At 41.6% G+C, this 23,248-nt stretch overlaps 1 protein-coding gene across 6 annotated transcripts in view; it reads right to left on the bottom strand.

Annotated features, from left to right (window-relative positions):
* Positions 1-6,463, bottom strand: part of PIK3R3 (phosphoinositide-3-kinase regulatory subunit 3) — a 267,358-nt gene extending 260,895 nt beyond the window's left edge. For 2 of the 6 annotated variants that reach the window (XM_075181573.1, XM_075181579.1), the window contains exons 1-3: positions 6,385-6,463; positions 1,760-1,869; positions 633-1,230 (exon numbers count right to left, since the gene is read on the bottom strand). The gene's annotated coding sequence lies outside the window, so the exon portion shown is untranslated. The remainder of the gene's footprint in view (positions 1-632; positions 1,231-1,759; positions 1,870-6,384) is intronic. The other 4 variants (XM_075181575.1, XM_075181577.1, XM_075181576.1 and 1 more) reach the window with 4 other exon arrangements.
* Positions 6,464-23,248: the final 16,785 nt, after the last annotated feature.

Raw genomic sequence — 23,248 nt, 5'->3', positions numbered from 1 at the left:
CTCAACTGTGCACTTCTCCCATTAGAATGTAAGATCTCTCGTTAAAAGGGCCCTCCCTACCCTTTGTTTCCATGTCTACATTTATTTTGTCTACTTTATATGCCCCTGTTTTACATAAGTCCCGTTTTCGCCACTGTCTGGCACTGTGGAGCACAGTGGCGCTTTACACATTAACTACAATAATATCCCCAAGGTCAAAGGTTAGTACAGGGTAAGACCATGCACCATTATTGTCTACTGACCGTAATATTACCAGTGACATTATATTAGCTCATAAGTGCTAAGGAAATGCCTTCTGAGAGGTCAAAAAATTACTGACACATCCCAGCATTTCACATCCTGACAATGTTTAAAAACTTTTACACATACATTTGCAAATGCTACAAATAATCTCTGATTCGGTGTAATGTAGACTTCATGCAGTCTATATAGTTTTAAATAAATAATGTATACACAAGCCTTGTGTATATTGCTCAGAACACATAGGAGAAAGAGAGATATGGATCTGCAGCAATTCTTACTTAGCAGGACACATTGATTCTGGGCTTGAACATGATGCCAGGTGATTAGACACTTACCGGCTGGTCAGAAGGCCAGGCCTTGTTCAGAGTTAAACACAGTGATGCACTTACCCCTGGGGTCGGAGCCTCTGGCTTTGGAGTCAGTAGCACAAATCGGACAGATCCAATGGGCTCCACGTAAGTTCCAGGAATGTCTCCTCTCTCTCTGGTCCTTTCATTCAAACCATGAAGCCATTCTTTAGAGTAGAACTCATGTCATCACGGGCCAGGGTGAACACAGAGGTGTTGCTCATGGTTATATCTTCACCAGGCAATAAGCAATTTCTTCCTGTCTGTCCTTTCTATACTTGTACTGGAACCTTTCACAGTTCATTGCAATCACATCCCAAACAGAAACATTAACCCTTCACTAAGTAGATGCAACAAATCCACAAGTGTCAAAACAATGAGAGTGGGCAGCGGAAGTGGCCATGTTTGCTGAACATCTACATAGTGCACCCAGTATAAGGCCAGACGGATCTGCAGAGCACACAGTCTCATTAGACATGAATCCCTCTATATACTGTACAGTACGACAGTCTAGGACATATTCCTTGTTGCTGCTGGGAAAGGATTTTCTACATGTGCGCTGTATGCAGGTTCTCTCCAGTTAGGCGTTATGTTTTATATATTCTTGGTTGCGGCTGTCTGCAGTCTCACAAAATGATTCCTTTTAAAATAGTAAAGTGTGAGTTAGTATTTAAAGAAGACAAATGCAGTTACAAGTCACAGACATGGCAGAGGGACAGGGTAATAACTCACATCACAGATGTGTAAATACAGCGCTGACAAACATATCAACAGGTTCCTGTAACTACTTTACTGCACGACAACAAGTCAATAGACACTGACAACCCAAAGAAAGTGATTCCAAGGTGACTGATGAGTTAACATTCAGTGTGAACATTAGTAGCAAAGACGGCAGACAGCGACCAAAATACAAATTGTAAGCATATATTAGGATTTTTGGAGGCAAAACAGTATGTGTCCAGCATTGGTATATTCAGCACGATCACAACTATATTCAGCAAACAGCCAGCAACTCCATACACCAGATAATCATTGAATTAGTCTCTCTTTGGCCATGGAGTCCACCTGTACACAGCTGGTCCCCAACCAGCAGAGAGGACGCAGACATTAGATACACAATAAAGGAGTCTGAGTGAATTATACAAAGGAACTTATAAGTTGTAACTTACCACTACACACAGTCAGCCAATGACAGGGGAGGAGGCAAAGACCTCAGCCACCTTATGTGAATCCCACCAGGTGAAGCGTCAGTCTGTATCATTTGATGATCGCTGAGAAACTGAAGACAAAAATTTAAATAAAAATACAGGAGTCTCAGTAAAGAGTGCAGCTTTTACCCAGCCCAAATCTCCTGCACTGCTGTGTGATATTAGGAGAATGATGTCACAGCTGCAGACACGCCTCCTCCTATGCCAGTGATATATGGCTCAGACACTATGCTGCAGGACAGCTCGGGGAGAGAATGTTAAACAAGGGGCAGACAGACGACATGAACTGAGATGACTCCACAGAGGGATGATTACACAGAGGAAGCAAAACTGCATTATGAGGGCTATCAGCAATAGAGACGCTGGTGATCAGCGGACCAGACAACAGCAGCATGATCTTTAGGGAAGACCACACCTTGTAAAGCAGTAATATGCAGCATTAGACTCTCATATCTCAGCACCTGGAATCATCATTCATTCTAATGAATAAATCTGTATGCCAGGACTGGTCCTATCATCTATACTATCATTAGACACTGCTGCAGACAATCTTCTAATATAACTGAGAGCTGTGATATTGCAATGTTATGTGTTGGGGCTCTTCCAGAATAAAGTAAAATGTTTCCCAGAGAAGTTTGGACAGTTCTGCTGGATACAGGAATACAGTGATTTACATAGAAACCTGTCCTGTATTTACTAAAACACAGGTTTGTGCACCCACTGACAGACTGCAGGTTCCTACTCTGAACCATCGGACCTGGTGCTCGCCTCACTTAGCCACTGAGCACAGGTTTACATTTGCAGAGGAGTTTGCACAGGCGGAGGGGCGGAGGGGGCCAGGGTACAGAGTAGGCCCCACCAGTGCACCAAGCTTTAGGGATCAGTGCAGAAACAAGATTTCAGTTCACGGCACACAATGGCTGGGTTGGAGAAGGTGCATGTTCAGTGGTATTCCATGATGTGTCTATTTAGAAGGACAACTAAAATGGTGCATGGCCTACATCACAATACCTACTACCCGGAAAGGCTCAAAGATCTGAATATATATAGTTTGGAGCAGAGAAGGGAACGGGGAACATGGTAGAAACATTATATATATATATATATATATATATATATATATATATATATATATATATATATATATATATATATCCAGGGTTATAACAAAGTGCAGGAGGGAAACATTCTACAAAGGAAGAGAAGTATTAGAACACGAGGACATGTACTGACACTGGGGGGGGAAGGAGGTTCAGAGGAAACTACTTCACAGAAAGGGTAGTGGATAAGTGGAATAGCCTCTCATCAGAGGTGGTAGAGGATAATACAGTAGAGCAATTTAAACATGCTTGGGATAGACATAAGGATATCCTTACAAAGAACTAAAGGATTAAGTAGGGTTGGAGGTTAACATTGGTTAAAAACTTGGGCAGACTAGATGGGCCAGGCGGTTCTTATCTGCCGTCAAATTCTATGTTTCTAAAGTGTTGGATAAATCTTTGTGTTTAGAACCAATTAATAATATTGCAAACACTCAATACAAACATGTTTTCAAATACAATCATTATATTATGTTAAATAATATACAAATAACTTTACATAAATATTTTTGGGGTATCTATAATATAAAAGCCTAGTGGCGTGTGTTAGTCTGTGTGTGGGAAAAAAAAAACAAGCTGCAACGCCACCTGCTGGGCAGAGTTATACACTGACCTATATATTTCTTGAAGGAGAAGTGACAGTTGGGAGTGGTTGGTGGTTGCCGGGGGTGACAGTGGGGAGTTTTTAACACCTTCAGTAGCTTGATGAAGGATGTGGCGATGAAGATGAAGGATGAGGTGGTGACATGTGGACAAAACCACGTTAAAAAAGGGCGCTTGCGTCGGGAAGTAACGCTCTTCCCCTGAGGAGGCCTGGGCTAGGCCCAAATGCATGACAAAACCTTTTTAAGACCTTAAGTAGCTTGGTTTGACTAGAATGCATGAGTATCATGCACGGGTTAACTTGTCTAATATATATAAGCCTAGCGGCGTGTGTTAGTGTGTGTGGAAAAAAAATATTTTCTCAGAAAGGGCTCATCCAATTGACCTGAAATTTGGTATACTGACATTATTTGACAAAAAAATTATAATAGTGAAGTCAGTTAACTTCCATCATCCCCCCTTCCAGCCGTGGGAGGGGTAGTAAAGGCTAAATTTACCAGTTGAAGGCTCAAACTCTTGACCGTGTGGGTATTTATTTACCAGAGCCTGTGTTTGGTCATGGACAATTGTCGCATTTTCACGAGTACGGAGAAGCAGTAAAGTGAAAGTGCAGGTTATGAATACTGCCCTTCAAGGAAGACTGATTGAGCACAGCGATAAGGTGTTTAGCAGAAACGTTGTGTATCGAGAGGTTTTAGAACAGTAAGACGATGGAGATTAAGGATGTGACGATGAAGATGAAGGATGAGGTGGTGACATGTGGACAAAACCACGTTAAAAAAGGGCGCCTACGTTGGGAAGTAACGCTCTTCCCCTGAGGAGGCCTGGCCTAGCCCCAAATGCATGACAAGAACCTTTTTAACACCTTAAGTAGCTTGATTTGACTAGAATGCATGAGTATCATGCACGGGTTAACTTGTTAAAAGATGTGTGTGCAATTAAGGCCTGTAGATAATGCCTATAACATACTAAAGTGCTATCAATTGTAATTAACAAAAAAATAAGTAAAGACTCTTCTTCCATATAACTGTTGCATCGCTTTGTGATTTACATATTGGAATGTGGGTGCAATTTTAAATATATGGGAAAAACAGAAAGACAATTAAATATTGGCATTTCTGAGCATATATAAAACACAAGTTAACCCGTGCATGATACTCATGCATTCCAGTCAAATCAAGCTACTTAAGGTGTTAAAAAGGTTCTTGTCATGCATTTGGGCCATAGCCCAGGCCTCAACCACCAACCACTCCCCACTGTCACCCCCGGCAACCACCAACCACTCCCAACTGTCACTTCTCCTTCAAGAAATATATATATTTATTTTTTTTAAATCTTTATAAACACTTTTAACAATTAACAAATTAAAAACATCTTAGTATACCAAATTTCAGCCCTTTCTGAATTTTTTCCCCCACACACACTAAGAATTTAGTAGGTCAGTGTATAACTCCGCCCAGCAGGTGGCGCTGCAGCTTGGTTTTATTGTTTCCACACACACACACACAGACAGACTAACACACGCCACTAGACATTTATATTATAGATCATAATCAGAGTGTCTGTGATATCTCATGATTCTAATCCAGACAGCATTAGATTTATGTCAACCTACGTCATAAATTAGTCTAAAGTGAGACTTTATTAGTTTACAATTGGTTTTCTGCTAAAGCATTTAATGAAATTTGTGAAAGTTCCTTTGTCATTTAAACATTGTTAGACTCGCTATATGTATTTTACTCCCACACCTATGAGGACTAATTTGGAACGTAAGTTGGTTGAAGTAGCACTTCTGTTTATATATACCATATATGAAATGGGATATACAGAGCAGGCTTATTTCTTCTCTGGTTTGTCACACATTATTGCCTTATGTTGACTTAGCAGCTGTCTATCTATTTAAGGCACATTTGGGTGTGACTCACAAGCCAACCCTTGCTAGATGTAAACCCCCTATACCTGGGAGGTGAGTACATCTGATTATAATTGCATTTTAATGGTGTTTAAAGCATATAGGTCAGTGTAGGACCTGCATACAATGAGGTGCCCTTGACGCTGGGATGCAGGTTTAAAAGTTTAGATCAAAATATGAACCAATACCACATTTTGTTCATTTTGTTAGATACACACAGATATGCAGTGTTACGGATAAGCGCTGACAACAACTGTCTTTTTGTTTTGTATACATATATGGGCATTTATATTGCCATGAAGCTGGTACAATATATAAAATGGGATATACCGAGCGAGGGCTTAATTATTCTCTGGTTATTACACATTTATCTAAAACATTGTGCACCATTGACACTTTTAATATATTTGAAATGGTTATTTATATATATTAATATAGGACTCAAAAGTAATGATGTTTTTTTAAATGTATTTTTAGAAATTATTTTAAATATCTCCAACCTATTTGCTGGAATAACAGCCTTGATTCACGATATTCGGATTAAAAGAAAATGCAAAACAATGTGTTCGCTTCTAAATGTTCTCATAGGAAAATATTGATATCCCAAAAGAACGTTTATGGTGGTAATTAGGCATCTAAACTGTTGTGTATTGAGACAAATTAAAGACATGATGAATGTGTCTAATGGCTTCAGACTAAGTATAATTATTTTGTTATATGTTTATATTACTATTAACAAAAGGATCATTCTGATCACTTATAAAACTGACTAGAGGGGTTTTTCCACCACAATTTCAATGTCAAGAAAGTGACTTGGTTTTGCTTTTCAAGGGAGCATAAGCTTGTCAGAAAGCTTAACCCAAAACAGAAGACACACAATCCTTCCACAAGCGGACCGGGAGGGTCACACAAGTCCCAGGTCTTACAGGACAACAGAGTAGGTATTGAGTCTAACCACATAAGTGTGTTACCTGCTCCTCATGCTCTGTTCTGATGATCCGTATCCTGGACTATTATGCAGTAAGGTAACTGCTCCTCTCTCCTACATTGTTTCTTACCCTGCAGTGACACAGGGAGATCAGACTGTACAGTGACATAAAACAATCAATAATGGAATATCATCAGTAGATAACACACGTCTCCTGATATTATTAATGGGACATTTTGCTCAGTTAAACAACTTGTCGGATCATTCCAGTATCTCAGGTTTACAACTGCTGAACTTCTACCATGAGGTGACTTCATGTGATAATGACTTATGTAATACATATTAAGCTTATATGCCTACAACTTTATTCTTCATGCTGTATTATTTATATGTGTAGAATTATGTATACTCGAGCAGTTTTCCCATGAACTCAAAGAATGATAGTGAACCCCCAAAATAAATCACATGTGCAAACCCCTCCCCCTTTATCATATCATTGTCTAAATGATAAAAATATTTTATTGTTTAGACGAGTTTTTATTGTTATTTTGGACTTCCAAGACACCATTGGATTTTAATAGACCGTAGTCTTCCCAGAATGTTACATGGCTAGAGGGTTAAAGTGGACCAGAAGCAGGTTTTGATATATTTTGGGAAGTAGACTATATTGTGTAACCTTTCCTGTCATCACAAAACAACTGTTTTTCAAAATATGAATCAGTTGCTCACTGCATGGTGCCATTTGCAGGAATATTTCCGTTAAAATCCATCCCACATTCTTGGACCATGTAAATAATGGATAAACAGCTTTGTTATGTCATTTTCCTGCTTACATATTACAAGTGAACAATATATTGGAGCACAGCATTTCCATTATAATAAGGAGTTTATAAGGAACATCCACACCAAGGGCTAGATTTACTAACCTGCGTGTTTGAAAAAGTGGAGATGTTGCTTATAGCAACCAATCAGAATCTAGTTCTCATTTATTTAGTACATTCTACAAAATGACAGCCAGAATCTGATTGGTTATAGACAACATCTTCACTTTTTCAAACCCGCAGTTTAGTAAATATACCCCCAAGTGTGAAAGCTCATTACAGCTCCCAGGCAGGTGAGGCTGAGAGTGTAACACTTATGTCAGTCACCAGAGAGTATCAGTTTACCATGGTGACATGCATAGATTCCTTATACAGGGAGTTCTAAACAAAGTGCTTTTTTTTCTATCTTAACTCCTCTTTAAACTGACTTAATCAAATTGCTTCAAAGTTACCCCTACAATATAAGTGTACCCTCCCCCGCCCACCTGAAGCTGAATCATGGCTTGCTAGAATATGTGCTTATCTTGGAGAACGCAGATTGTGCAGTTGTAAGAAGAGGTATTACATGTTCCTATAGTAAACACTGACCTGTTACTGATCGCATGAAGAGCTCTATTGTAGGAGTGCAAACGGGCTTTCATCCATCGTTTGCTGTACATGGGGGCATATTTAATGAAGGAAAACGTCACTAAAGGTGGTTTATACTTTAGGAGTATATACCCACTGGCATTATTATTGTTATTATCTTTAATTTACAAGGTGCCACAAAGGGTCTACAGTCCCGTACATGACATATACAGAAAGCAGTGATCTGAAACACATAACATGATACATGAAGAACACAATACAAAGACCAGACACACTGAATGAATAAGTATACAGGTAAAACGGTAATGTACAGTAGATCAAATTATATGAGGGACAGTGAGTGACAGTGATCAACGGGAAGTAGGCCTTAGCTTAAGAAAACAGGGCTAGGGAAGCAGCCAAGAGGTACAGAGGATGATGGAATATTAGAAGGAGAACACAAGGAAACAGAAACCCACAAATTCTGACAAACTCCAATCATTGATTAGACAAGAATGGGCAGCCGTCAATCAGTATGTGGCCCAGATGTTGATTGACATCATGCCAGAGCGAATTGCAGAGGTCTTCAAAAGAAGGGTCAACACTGCAAATATTGATTCTTTGCATGAACTTAATGTAATTGTCAATAAAAGCCTTTGACACTTATGAAATGCTTGTAAATTTAAGTCAGTATTACATAGCAACATCTGACAAATAGGTATAAAAACACTGAAGCATCAAACTTTGTGAAAACCAATACTTGTGTCATTCTCAAAACTTGTGGCCATGACTCTAGTTACTAATACATGGACCAAGCAATAATCTGGAGATGAGAATTGCAGAGCAGTTCAGACACTGAACAAAGAAATCACAAACACAGCAGATTAGAACACTCCAGTGTCTTAGTTTTTTGCTCCACATTATGCCAGAAATCTAGAAATCTACCATATGTTACTAATACATCTGTAAAGAATAAATAATGGGGACCAAAGCAGTAGGAAGAACATTTCCAGACCTTCAAACACTTAAAAAAGTATGAGTGTGTACTAATAGAGTGATTACTATAGGAACCAGTGATCCCAAATTTTACAACTGTACAATCTGCATATAGCCCAGCAGATAAACACATGACCCATGTACATACTGGAATGATCCACCAACTGCTGCACTTTTATGTCCAGGTCAATGCTAGACAGTTACATGCACTCATCCCCATCCCACAGTAAGCACAGGTAAGGCTGCTCTGTCCTCACTGACACATCACTGATTTCCTGATATACTCTGTGCTTCTGGGGACCCTGCTCCTTCTATTATATAACTATCAGCCTTTGGCTTCCTGCTGCTCCCCCACATCATGTCACTGCCCCTGTCACATGCAGCCCTGTCCTCACTAAGATAAGCTCATATCACTATCTCCCAGGAGATCAGCACACTGATTCCCTCAAATACTCTGTGCTGCTGTACATTTTAGGCAGTTCTGATTGGCAGCAGTTGGTTTATCCCCACCCCTTCACACCTGGAGACACACCAATGTGCAGGAACTGAAGACTGATAACACAAATGTGCACTGACAATAGACAAACACAATTTAAAATCAAGACAGATGCTATTATAAAACGAGTTGCGTCCTCCTGAAATACTTTATGCTGCCGCCAACATTGACATAATCTAATTGACTACAGGTTGTACGATTTATTAATGCTTAATTCAAAACTGGGGACACACATATGAGCAGGAGATGAAAACGGACACCAAAAAGATGCTCTGTTGGGATATCCAGACATTATTATTCAACTTGGGATCTTGGTATTATTATAATATTGTGAATGCTTTGTTATTATTGTTTAGAGGTAGTTTTAATATTTTAGTTATCAATACATAGGAAGAGCCCTGTTAATAATATGATAAAGAATAAGAGTCGACAATATATGTTTAAATTCCTGTCAATGATATATATAGAAATATGGTAAATCGGGTTCTCACATTGGAGCAGATTTTAGGTTTATGGAGGAATAGTCGGGTATATTGTTTTTAATAATAAATGGGGTTTTAACCTACTTGCGCCAGTGTGCAAGCTGGTACTTGTAGTGCCACAAGTGTGCACTATAAATGGTGCCCTCATTATGAAATAACTTGTGCTGCACAATCAGAAATTATTATTGCCACCCTTATCAAATAGTATTGCCCTCAATATAATGTTAAAATAATATTGCTCTCTTTATATATTCTTACATTAAAGTGCTTCCACCTAATATATTTATTAAAATAAATTTGTCCCATAAAATCATTCTTTTTGCTTCCTAAACCAATAAATAATGATTTCACTGAGAATACGTGTACTGTACCTCGTCTTATGTTCTGAATGGCGAGCGCTCAAGCAGCCTGCGCTCACCTCTCACAACCATCTCCTTTACGGCGGTTTGTCAAACCGCAGCTTGATAAATTTCCCGCTTTGCATTCTTGGCATGTAATACATGGTATTCTGCAATATCTAATGTGGCAATTTGAAACCAAGCATTTATTGATTGGTTTAGTGTTTAGTAAACCTGGCATTTTAAAAACCTCCCCAAAAAATTGCAGAAAAACCAGTGGTTTGCACTAAACCGCATTTTAGTAAATATTCCCCTTGGCTATTGTTATTATAGTATGAGGGAGGTCTATATTTGTTGTCCTGTATCTATTACACATCAGAGTCTAGAATTCCTATAGCTGTACAATTATTATATGGGGAATCTGAAGCTTCTATTATTGTATTGGATATAATTATTACATGGAGGTCTGGGCTGTGTATCCCTGTGGTATAATTATTACATGGAGGTCTGGGCTGTGTATCCCTGTGGTATAATTATTACATGGAGGTCTGGGCTCTGTATCCCTGTGGTATAATTATTACATGGAGGTCTGGGCTCTGTATCCCTGTGGTATAATTATTACATGGAGGTCTGGGCTCTGTATCCCTGTGGTATAATTATTACATGGAGGTCTGGGCTGTGTATCCCTGTGGTATAATTATTACATGGAGGTCTGGGCTCTGTATCCCTGTGGTATAATTATTACATGGAGGTCTGGGCTCTGTATCCCTGTGGTATAATTATTACATGGAGGTCTGGGCTGTGTATCCCTGTGGTATAATTATTACATGGAGGTCTGAGCTCTGTATTCCTGTGGTATAATTATTACATGGAGGTCTGGGCTGTGTATCCCTGTGGTATAATTATTACATGGAGGTCTGGGCTGTGTATCCCTGTGGTATAATTATTACATGGAGGTCTGGGCTGTGTATCCCTGTGGTATAATTATTACATGGAGGTCTGGGCTGTGTATCCCTGTGGTATAATTATTACATGGAGGTCTGGGCTGTGTAGTCCTGTGGTATAATTATTACATGGAGGTCTGGGCTGTGTATCCCTGTGGTATAATTATTACATGGAGGTCTGGGCTGTGTATTCCTGTGGTATAATTATTACATGGAGGTCTGGGCTGTGTATCCCTGTGGTATAATTATTACATGGAGGTCTGGGCTGTGTATTCCTGTGGTATAATTATTACATGGAGGTCTGGGCTGTGTATCCCTGTGGTATAATTATTACATGGAGGTCTGGGCTGTGTATTCCTGTGGTATAATTATTACATGGAGGTCTGGGCTGTGTATCCCTGTGGTATAATTATTACATGGAGGTCTGGGCTCCGTCTCCCTGTGGTATATTTGGTAGAGCCCAGGTGATCTCTATACAGAGGACACCAGAGAAGTTACAGGCTTTATTAGAACCTGGGTATGAGGTACCGTAGCTCCGCCGCTCACTGTCTGGGTAGATCATGTGCTGGAAACAGACCGTCACCACCTTCCCGCCAATTTTTCCTGCCCTCTGCGTCCTCCATATTACTCCACCTACCGGGAACGGGGCAGTTCTCTCCCGTCAGCGGTGTCGCTGCTGGCGCACACTCCCCCTAGAGGCCGGAGAGAGAACCGCAGGGTGAGTCATCGCGCAGCTTTCATAGCAGAGACCGAGAGAAGGGATTTTATGTATGGAGCATATATTGTCACATGACTCAGGTAGCTCCTCCTCCTGGACCTGTTATTGAGGACAGCTCTATCTTATCTGTAACATCACTGCATCCCCCTTTCTCCATGTATCCCTCTCTCCCCAGATTCCACATTCCGTGACCCCTCCTCCATCTCTCTGCCCCCCTCATCTCTCTCTGCCCCCCTCCATTCATCTCTCTCTGCCCCCCCTCCATTCATCTCTCTCTGCCCCCCCCTCATCTCTCTCTGCCCCCCCTCCATTCATCTCTCTCTGCCCCCCCTCCCTCCATCTCTCTCTGCCCCCCCTCCATTCATCTCTCTCTGCCCCCCCTCCCTCCATCTCTCTGACCCCCCCTTCCTTCATCTCTCTCTGCCCCCCTCATCTCTCTCTGCCCCCCTCCATTCATCTCTCTCTGCCCCCCCTCCATTCATCTCTCTCTGCCCCCCCCTCCCTCCATCTCTCTGCCCCCCTCATCTCTCTCTCTGACCCCCCCTTCCTTCATCTCTCTCTGCCCCCCTCATCTCTCTCTGCCCCCCCTCCATTCATCTCTCTCTGCCCCCCCTCCCTCCATCTCTCTCTGCCCCCCCTCCATTCATCTCTCTCTGCCCCCCCTCCCTCCATCTCTCTCTGCCCCCTCCCTCCATCTCTCTGACCCCCCCTTCCTTCATCTCTCTCTGCCCCCCTCATCTCTCTCTGCCCCCCCTCCATTCATCTCTCTCTGCCCCCCCTCCATTCATCTCTCTCTGCCCCCCTCATCTCTCTCTCTGACCCCCCCTCCCTTCGTCTCTCTCTGCCCCCCCCTCCCTCCATCTCTCTCTGCCCCCCTCATCTCTCTCTCTGACCCCCCCCCTCCCTTCGTCTCTCTCTGCCCCTCCCTCCCTTCATCTCTCTCTGCCCCCCCCTCCCTTCATCTCTCTCTGCCCCTCCCTTCATCTCTCTACCCTCCTTCCTTTCATCTCTCTGCCCCCCCCCCCCCCTTCATCTCTCAGTGACCAGGGGCTGGCTGGGCAGAGGGGCATATGCCCCCCGGGCCAGTCCCATAGTTGGCTACCTTGGGCTGGGTCACCGGATTTTTTTCCTATATAACCTACACTGGACAAGGGGAAGTACATAAAAGGGGCAAGAGTACTGTCAAATTACCCAGAATCTGCTACATACCAACACAATTGTAAGTGCATATATATTATTACTCTTCTAATAAATCCTTGGGTGTTGGGTATGTGCAGTCCAGAAGTATTATTTAATTATTACATAGATTGGAAAAGAAGTCCATCAGCAGCCGTAGAAAAGAATAGTGCAGATAAAGCAGTGAATTACCACGCTGAGGAATCCTTCCGTCCAATTCCTCTAATCGTACAATCAATGTAAATTAAATCTTTTATTAGTATAAAAAAAAACATCCTTCATTAAAATAAGATATCACCACTAAACATATCACAATAAAGAAGTAATCATTTTTGATGAATTTGTACCCCTATTCACTGATATTAAAAGATCCCCAAAAAATGTATCTTTAAAAGCACTTAATAGGTGTTACTCAGTACTTGTACTTGCTTCGAATACAAAAATACACTGATTAGAAATATTGTATAAATTCCTATTTCATTATGAAAAAGGACAAAAATGCAACAAAAAAAACCCAAATCTTTTTAATATATTTTATTAATCAACTTCTGAATACTTCATTATTTTCATCTATCTGGGACTTTCTTCTGATGTTTACCATCTGGGGCAACAACTTAGTGGCATTCTGGTGGGAAGGGTACGAAGGGTCACCTGTAACAGGTGTGGGGACCGGTTATATGTAACTAATCCTCCATGCCAATATCACAGCATGATGACAAAACTCTTGCAGTCAGTTTTGCTATAATGTTTTCTGCATTAATTTTAAATCCTTCCTTCTTTTATTCCAAATTGTATGAGGACAAGATGATGTCTGACAATTTATATGGGTCCGTTGCTGAGTCATTGTAACACACAGCATACAGCAGCTCCTGGTATTATTAGCTCCACACTGTATGTTTTCTGCGCTCCTGCGTTATATGTTGTCAACCTGCAGCGTCAGTAGGAGGCGCCATAACACGTGTATTTAAGGGTGAACTAAAAGGGGTGATCTAGAAAAGCGAAACTACCATAGTATTTAATCAAGGCCTATAATTAATCTTAGAGTTAGATGGTAAGAAACAAACACTGGGGAAATGCACCGTAATTGACTATATTTTAATCCCCTTTCTGCAGTGGCAGGAGGCTAAGCTTCGTCAGCTCCCCAAAACACAGGGGTTAGTTGTCAACTATAAAAAGAGGGATGGGAGTCAGAAAAGATGCCCCCATTATTCATTGTTACCAACTATCCCTAATTTTGATCTTAGTGCCCCTACCCAGCAGCACAAATATACACATAGCCTCTAGCGCTCGTATTTAGTGCTCCGACCCAGGACCACCAAGGCCTTCGTAGAGCCTAGCGCTCATAATAAGTGCTCTGATCCAGCACACCAAGCTCCTCGTAGAGCCTAGCGCTCATACTAAGTGCTCTGATCCAGCATACCAAGCTCCTCGTAGAGCCTAGTGCTCGTACTTGGTGCTCCGACCCAAGACCACCAAGGCCTTCGTAGAACCTAGTGCTCGTACTTGGTGCTCCGACCCAAGCTCACCAAGGCCTTCGTAGAGCCTAGTGCTCGTACTTGGTGCTCCGACCCAGGACCACCAAGGTCCTCGTAGAGCCTAGTGCTCGTACTTGGTGCTCCGACCCAGGACCACCAAGGCCTTCGTAGAACCTAGTGCTCGTACTTGGTGCTCCGACCCAAGCTCACCAAGGCCTTCGTAGAACCTAGTGCTCGTACTTGGTGCTCCGACCCAGGACCACCAAGGCCTTCGTAGAACCTAGTGCTCGTACTTGGTGCTCCGACCCAAGACCACCAAGGCCTTCGTAGAACCTAGTGCTCGTACTTGGTGCTCCGACCCAAGACCACCAAGGCCTTCGTAGAGCCTAGTGCTCGTACTTGGTGCTCCGACCCAAGACCACCAAGGCCTTCGTAGAACCTAGTGCTCGTACTTGGTGCTCCGACCCAAGACCACCAAGGCCTTCGTAGAACCTAGTGCTCGTACTTGGTGCTCTGACCCAGGACCACCAAGGTCCTGGTAGAGCCTAGTGCTCGTACTAGGTGCTCCGACCCAGGACCACCAAGGTCCTCGTAGAGCCTAGCGCTCGTACTAGGTGCTCCGACCCAGCACCACAAAAGTCTTCGTAGAGCCGAGTGGTCGTGCTTAGTGCTCCTACCCAGCACCACCAAGGTCCTCGTAGACACTAGCATTCGTACTAAGTGCTCTGACACAGGACCACTAAGGTAGACTGCCATTTATGGCAGTGAGCACACTCACCTAGTAGTAATAATAATAATAGTGCAACATACTGTTATCAAGAAATGTTACAATCTCTACATTCATACTATATATATTTAATTTATAACTGTCTATAATGTAGAAAATAGGGTGACACCCGAATGAGAACTATATATTCCCAGTATAAGGCTGGGTACACACTACAGTGTTTTCAGCCCATTATCGGGTCAATCTACTGCATAAGTGTGAACATTCCAGCGATGAACGAGGATCGTTCCAAAGCACCGATCATGGTTTGATTTGAATATTCAGCAGAACTATGAATCTCGTTCAGCGATTGAACGACGTCCTTCCAGTCCTGCAGTGTGTACGCACTCACCATCAGGATCTCCACGGAGTGTGCAGAATCAGGATCCTTTCAGCTGATGGTTATGGCAGATGAAGAGCACAGATCTGAAGGTAAATCGTGTAAAACGTGTATATTGTGTACACAGGAATTGGCTGCTGATCAGGACTTTTTTTTATTACTATAATTTTTTTTTCGTTTTTTTCTATTTTCTGTAGTGTGTACCCAGCCTAAGTATTAGTACTGTACTTGTAGAAAAGGACCTACATTGTTCTACACATTAAGTTGTAGCCAACACACAACAATACCTAGAATGTCGGAAAGTTTGGACAACGGGATCAGAGTAATCGTCTCATTATTTGGTTTATTCTGGACATTGTCAGGAAGAATTTCTCTCCTTGAGCTGATAATAAACACAACAGTGTGTGGGCATATAAAGAGATAATACAAGTAGGAGCCACAATCAATTAAAGTAATTATGGCTACAAACTGCTCTTTTTAGGCATACAATAGAAATAACTAATTGGTATCTCTGTGGTAATACATGACGGAGGCTGAACAACAACTTATTAAGAAGACAAATGTAACATGTATTTGCTGCAGATATATTTGCTTTAATTGGTGGTGAAGACTTTGTATCTTTAATAAACCTGTTTTTCTTTGCTAGGGCAATTGTTTTGTTATGTACAAAACATGTATTGATCCAGCCCCTGAAGGCATCTTCAGTCCGGAAAGAAATACACATCCTTAAAACTTCAGTAGATTTCACATTAATTGTAAGTGAGATTTCTGCATCTATTGACCTCGGCATGAAGAACTAGAACAATAAGATCTTTGTAAGACAGTCGGGGGCCTATTCTCCTGCGAGGAGCTGTCCAGAGTGCTGAATCAATGTACATATTGCATAATGATCCGCACAGCTGGAGACAGTTCGAGGCCAGAAGAGGTCACATACGGCTCTCCGTCTGTAGTGGGGGTGGGAGGGTATCGGCCCCAGAATATACGCACCTCCAGGAATAGTATTAGCCAGGTGTTAGCAGTTTTACAGAAATACAAGGCCGGGTTTATCAAAGGGACCAGACTTCATCCTGATGTGTGTGAGAAAGCTGCTTTACTTTATGTTTACTCCTGAAAAAAGGATCTATTTAGTTTCACAGTTATAATTTTCCCAAGTCCTTGTGATACCTCATACAGTATTCTGGAGTACGTTACAACTACACGTTTTACACGTTCTACTGTCCATTTCGTCATACGATCACTTAGCTGAACAAATTCTTTGTGAGTTTGATACTTTACATTTACCACGCAGTCGATTCTCATCCACGGATTTGTGCTACGTCCCCTCTCTGGACAGTGGATCCATCGGTGATATTGTCGGAGATTTTGTATTATAGTTGCTGTGTCCCAGGTTCATTGACGGCAGAATATTTCTGACACCCACGGTATTGCCACTATTATTCCCAGTGGGTACATCTGGGACCCTTTATAAACTTTGGTGTGCTGGAAGAGGTGCCACTGTACCCCTCAGTACCCAAAAATGATTCCCAGCTTTTCCTAGCACACTTTCCTATATGAGCGCCTATTCTCACGTCCTATTGGTAGTCGTGGCTTACAGCTCCTTTCCATGTGTAACAGTTTCCAGAGCTTCCACCATATATCGCTGATGGCAACCTTGAGAATTTGGCGCTATTTTTGAGCATAAGAGAGATGTACTATACTAGATTGTGCTTCTAATTTCATTGTGTTATTCCTTCGTATCCCAATTTCAGTGGATTGTTACTTATATGTTGAGATATATTTACCATTAAGACTGTCTCTGTGAGCTGGGAATAGGGGAATGCAGTGTGGGGTTTATCAGAGATGTCAATGATTCTCATGCAGGAATGAAGATGGGAAAAGGGGACAACTGATGGGGATGAGGATGGAGAATAGGAAGAACGATGTGGAACTAGGACAGAGGAGAAACGGATGTATCTGAGTCTGTGATGCAGATGGTGTTACTTTCAGTGATACCTGTATAACTACCTGTTACCTATATTTATATGCAGTATCTATAAGAGGAATTGGATAAGGTCTATTGATGAAGAAACAATGTTGATCAATTATTGGTAAAAAGATCTATTTAACGCAGACACATATTTAAACCTAACCGCAAATGTGTTATTTCTTTTGCACAGGACAATAAATGTGAAAATATTGTCTGTCTTTGGGTAAATACATTTTGGAGACATTGATTGTGTTTGCACACAGCAGTCATCAATGAGTGACCCTTGCTGGTTAATTAATCTCTTTCCCACTGTTGTCCGCTCTAGGGGGAAATGGATCAAGTAACGTTTTTTGGTTTTTGGGGTTTTTTTTGGGGTGGTTTGAAAACAGCAGATGTATTGAAAGGGTGAACTGATAGAAAAACACCATTTTCAAAAGTTCCACATTACAGATCACTGTCCAGACTTTTACCCATGATAAGAATACAAAGTGTGAGATGTATTTTATATTACGTAGCAGCAGTTTTGTAAACCAATAGGAAACTGCTGGAAAATCCACCAGGAAATTGCAGTGGTTCCGAGAGGCGAGAGGCGCCCTGTTTGAGCTATCTGTCCATTAAGAACATAAGAGGAGGCCACATTGAATTATGGAAGCAATAATTATTTATTGATTAAGAGGCAAATTTCATTCATTATATTAAGGGGGGTAATATCATTGTATTATATTATGGGGCAGTATTATTTGATTACTATTGGAGCAATAATTATTTGTATCAGGCACCATTTTACTGCACACTTGTGGCACTACATGTGCCAGCATGTGATTTGTACCAATGTGAATAATAATCTTGCCATTTAATATAATGATAAATTAATTTTGCCCCATCAATTATTATAAATTCATTTTACCCCCTTAATCAATAAATAATAATAATTCATAAGTCAATGTTCTGAATGATAATCTAGCTCAATCAGCATCCAGCCTCTTACTAGCAGGTCTAAATATACTTGTCTTTCATTCACAATTTTGATCGAACTGCCGATTTGGGTGTTTTAAAACTGCCACACATCACAGGTGATTTGGGTTTTGACCCCCCCCCCCCCCTCCGCGCCCCCCCAAACTGATGTTATCCATTTAACCGGCAGCTGGAAGTTGAAGAACACTGGTGATGAGCGTCAGGATTATAACCACAACAGACTCGCAGCTTTATACGTTTCCCTACATGTCTGATGAGCACAGAACCGCTGCTGGCGGCTGGAAATGAGGTGGGAGATTTTAGCGCACATATGTAGGGGAATATCTCTCCTGAGAAGGCTGACAATGGGCTATATGACTGCCTGTTAATATCCCAGGATGTTCTGCACACAAGTCTGTATAACCATCAACATGACCCAATGACTGTTTACTGCAGGCTAAATACAACCACAAGTCCTCAAAACCGACATTTATGGATAAAAACTTTGTCACTAATTCAGATGCTGGGGAGTTTATATTTCTCTGTTTAATGTCCCGACCTTACGATGCCGGTAGCTCGTTATAGAGCTTATAAGATGCACCAGGAGTTACATGTTTCTCACTTGTAAAACGTTAATGAAGGAGAAGGTTGTGGACACAAACATATGTTTTCTATGTCTCAAAGGGGCACATTTATCAATGTTCACATAAAGTGAAAAATAGTTTCCAATCCTTATCGCATGGATAAGGATTGAACTATTTCTCAAATTTATGAAGAACCCAACACAGGAACAGCAGTTCCGATAAATTGCTGCTTCTGTGATAAAAAAAACATACTTACCCCCCTCTTCAGAATGCGCTGTCTCTGGATCTCCTCCTGGTCCTCTTCTTTCTTCTTCATAATGCAACTGCACATGCGCACAAACATCTCTGCTCTGTCTTGCAGAGAGAGCGGTGAGTGACAGCTTCAGCTGGTACATTAACATGACAAGTTTCTGAAAAAAACTATTTTTTGGAACTTGTTAGATTGCGGCCGGGAGCAGTCACCGTACTAGTGAATGGTGACTGCTCCCAAAAAACAATCAGAATGCAAAGCAGCAGATATCCACGATATCTGCTGCGATGCACCGTTCATAAATCTGGACACTACAAGTGGCGTAGATTTTACGGTAAGTGCCTAAAATTATAATCTCACTAGTTGTTAAATATGCCCCAAAGTCCTAATTGAAATACAGCTTGATACGACTAATATTGAATATACTGTGTATACAGAATTTAGTAATAACATGCACGGCACACATATGTAATGTGATTCCACACGTCTGGTCCTCCAGCCCTCCTGTCCCCCATGACACAGGGACTACGTACATCTCTTTACTTACAGTATCCACATTATCTAATCTTCTTGTTGGGTTATAATATCTTTACAGGAATGGTAAACTATGTGTTGTTATCATTGTTATCCTACCGAATGTCTTTTACCAGAACCTAAATGTATTTGTACTTTTCCTGCCTACTGTGGGTCTACCTGTACTCTTGTGTCCACTGTGTATTTGTATATAAATGTATAGTTACTTGTTACATGCTGGCCCCTTGTTGAGTTTGCTCAGTGGTGTTTGCTAGATAAATAGAGGATGTGATTTAATCGTCTCCGCTGTTTGATGTAGAGGACACCGGGACTGTAAACTCTCAACTGCATCAACGTTCCAGCGTTCTCCACCTCCGCAGCCGTGTGCTCAGTGGGTTATACTACAGCTGCGGCTTCATCTGACAGATTAGCTGCAGGGTCAGTGTGTTTACAATGCTGCTTCCCAGAGAGGTCCAGAGATACTATATCAGTATATGTCACAATATATACTGTATAATATAATAATATATCCGTAATATGTCAGCAGACAGATAATGCGTCTCAGTTACCACCGCGCAAAGGACACACCTCGTGTCCTCGCTTCCCTTCCACGATTAATTTAGGACAACTAGGGAGAGATTTAGTTGGTGGGGATGAGGTGCGCGTACATCGCCGGCAATTTACGGATAAATCTCCGCTCATTTTTCCTTGTAGCTCTGAGAAATGAGCACAGATTCCAGCCATAACATCAGCGCATGGTGTCTTGTTGACGTTCAGGAAACACCCTGCGCCAAATTGAATTTCCCCATAGAGGCTAAACAGAGCAGTACAGAACGTCTGTCAACCCGCTAATGTAGAGGACTTTCCAGAGACAAAGTGGGAAAGTAACGTTGGCGGATTATTATGCGCATATAAAGAGTGCGGATGCACAATTCTTACTCATAAATGGGCCCTATTGTCGGAAACCACCGGGTAACACCGTAAGGGGTTAAAGTAACTTTGACAGACTCCCATCATTATGTAGATACCCAGTTCCTTTCCCAGCTTTACAACACACTAGATCAACACTACGGTCATCAGATTCTATATAGGATTACATATTTTCTTATTACATAGCGCCTAGTGCACTATATAATAAGGAAGAATAATAGTTCCACTCTGCCCTGTCTCCGGGGAGAGGACATGTAACATCATCAGTAGCTATTTATATAGCACCACTAATACCGCAGCGCTGTACAGAGAACTCACATCAGTCCCTGCCCCATTGGAGCTTACAGTCTAAATTCCATAACATACAGAGGGAGAGAGACTAGGGTCAATTTAATAGCAGCTAATTAGCCTACTAGTATGTCTTTGGAGTATAGAACGTAGCTCGGCTTGGAGTCGGCCGTTAGTGTGTATTGTGCTGTCCCCGGGGACGGCTTCCTCTCTACCTCACAGGAGATAATACATAGAAAACATGATCGGACAGTTTGGAGATGGGACCATTATTCTCCTGATTCCTGGATATTTCTGTTTTGCTCAAGGACTGAGCGTCACTTATTGCAGCGATGACATTATTATGTGTAGGAAGGTCAGGGGACACGAGATCTGTCCTTATAAGGATATATGGAGACATGGAATATATATGGATCTGTCACGTCATGCATTAACCAGTGCATAATTCATCCCAACGCTCACACTGGCGCTGTGATGTTCCCATCTCCAGATAATATAACGGGATAAGTGGCTGAGGTCATCCGGCATCGTTATGATGAGGTAATTTGGTCACACAGTCCCTGGCAGATGACTGGAAATAATGACGATTTATGGGGCGATGGACTAATCACACTAAGTGCAGAATGTGACAATTACACAGGATATCCTCTAGCAGATGATGTGCAGACATCTGGCTGATACTCTCCCGGGGTCAGAAGATACATGTTGTGAAATATATGGGGTATTAGCATCTTGGTTGATATTTTGGAGCATTCTGAATTCTTGGTACAAAATCCTCACGATTTTCCTATCCTAATTCACAAAAGGTAACACAGTGTTGAATAACTGTTCCTCAGACAGGAACTGTACAGCCCGAGACCTCGGAGACTCCAGACGTCAGATGGATTATGGGAGCACCGCGTGAGGTACGTCCGAGGAGGTCTACGATGAGTACATGTCAGACATGCAGTTGGGTCACGTGCGCTGTTCTCTTTATTTTGGGTGACAAATGATATTGTAATCTGAAAAATACTCTTTTAGAGCTTGAACACGCTGCACCAACTAGCAGCAGATATTGGCTGTGTATACTGTCACCTTCTGAAAAGTTGCTCTTTGTCAGTCTCTGTACTGCCTGAGCTGTTCAGGAGCGTTGTTGCTCGGTACAATTTAATGGGGTTCTTCGGAAGCACTCATTAAGTACATAGTACACTATGCTGCAGGGACGCTGTGAGAACATGCCTTCAATGCTCTATTTAAAGCAAGAACAGAATACAAGGTCTTGACATCGGATTAACAGGCGCTGTTTTCCAACGCCCCTGTGTATAGAACCTTACAGCGTTCTGGAGTGTACGTCAGAGCTGCCTGCCGAAAGTGTTACCAAAAAATACGAAGACCAAGTTTTGCCCAGGGCCTAAATGTTGTATGTTATGTTATATGTTATGTTATGTTGCATGTTATGTTATGTTGTATGTTATGTGCTGGATCTGATGTCCTATTGGTAATATCAGTCTCAGTGACTATTATCGTATCAGAAGAAATTGTATTTATAATGTTCTGAATTGTTCATTTCATTATAGACTTGCACTTTTTTCACCCACTTATGATGGTGAAAGAGATTACTCATATACGCATATAGTGCTTGGTTCATGTTCAGGAGCAACTTGCACGCAAATTGCACTTAAAAAAAAAAGCGAGGAACTAATTCCGACCATGTTCAAATCCAAACGTATCTCAGGACACGTTTCTGTTTGGATCTGGGTGTAAGTGCGATCTGTCTAGACGTTACTTGCCGTATGTGACACACACCAGTCTGCAATAAACGCACAAGGAAGATATAAACACACAAATAATTTATAAAATAAATTAACAACTCTTAACAGTATAATCATTAATAACAATATGGATTTTAAAAAAATATTTATTTTTGTATATTTTATTTTTACCTTAAATGCATAAATCAGCATGCATTTTGAAAGTCTATCTTCCTTGCACACACATGTTCTGTGCTAGCTAATGGCACACATACATGTAGTTTGTAACACAAAGACTTTGCCCTCTATCAGTTGGCACGTACACCCCTGTAGCTGGCACAAGTGATATGGCTGAAAGCAGATGTAATTACTATAAACCCAGCACGTGAATCGGCCGCGCCTGCAGCAGAACGCCCTTACTGTTAATAGTGCACGTTCTTACACCCTTTACCTCCCTCGTTCAACCTCTCAAGTCATAGGCAGTGTCATTTGCGCTCAGACAAGAATTGCGTGCCGTTGCGGTCATTGGCGTTAGGTCCGTTACTGAGCACGTAGAGCTATTACTGCGCGCAA

This window comes from Mixophyes fleayi, chromosome 8 (assembly GCF_038048845.1).
Source record: "Mixophyes fleayi isolate aMixFle1 chromosome 8, aMixFle1.hap1, whole genome shotgun sequence".
Lineage (NCBI taxonomy): Eukaryota > Metazoa > Chordata > Amphibia > Anura > Limnodynastidae > Mixophyes > Mixophyes fleayi.
The sequence above is the reverse complement of the archived record's forward strand: the minus strand, read 5'-3'. Positions and strand labels throughout refer to the sequence as shown.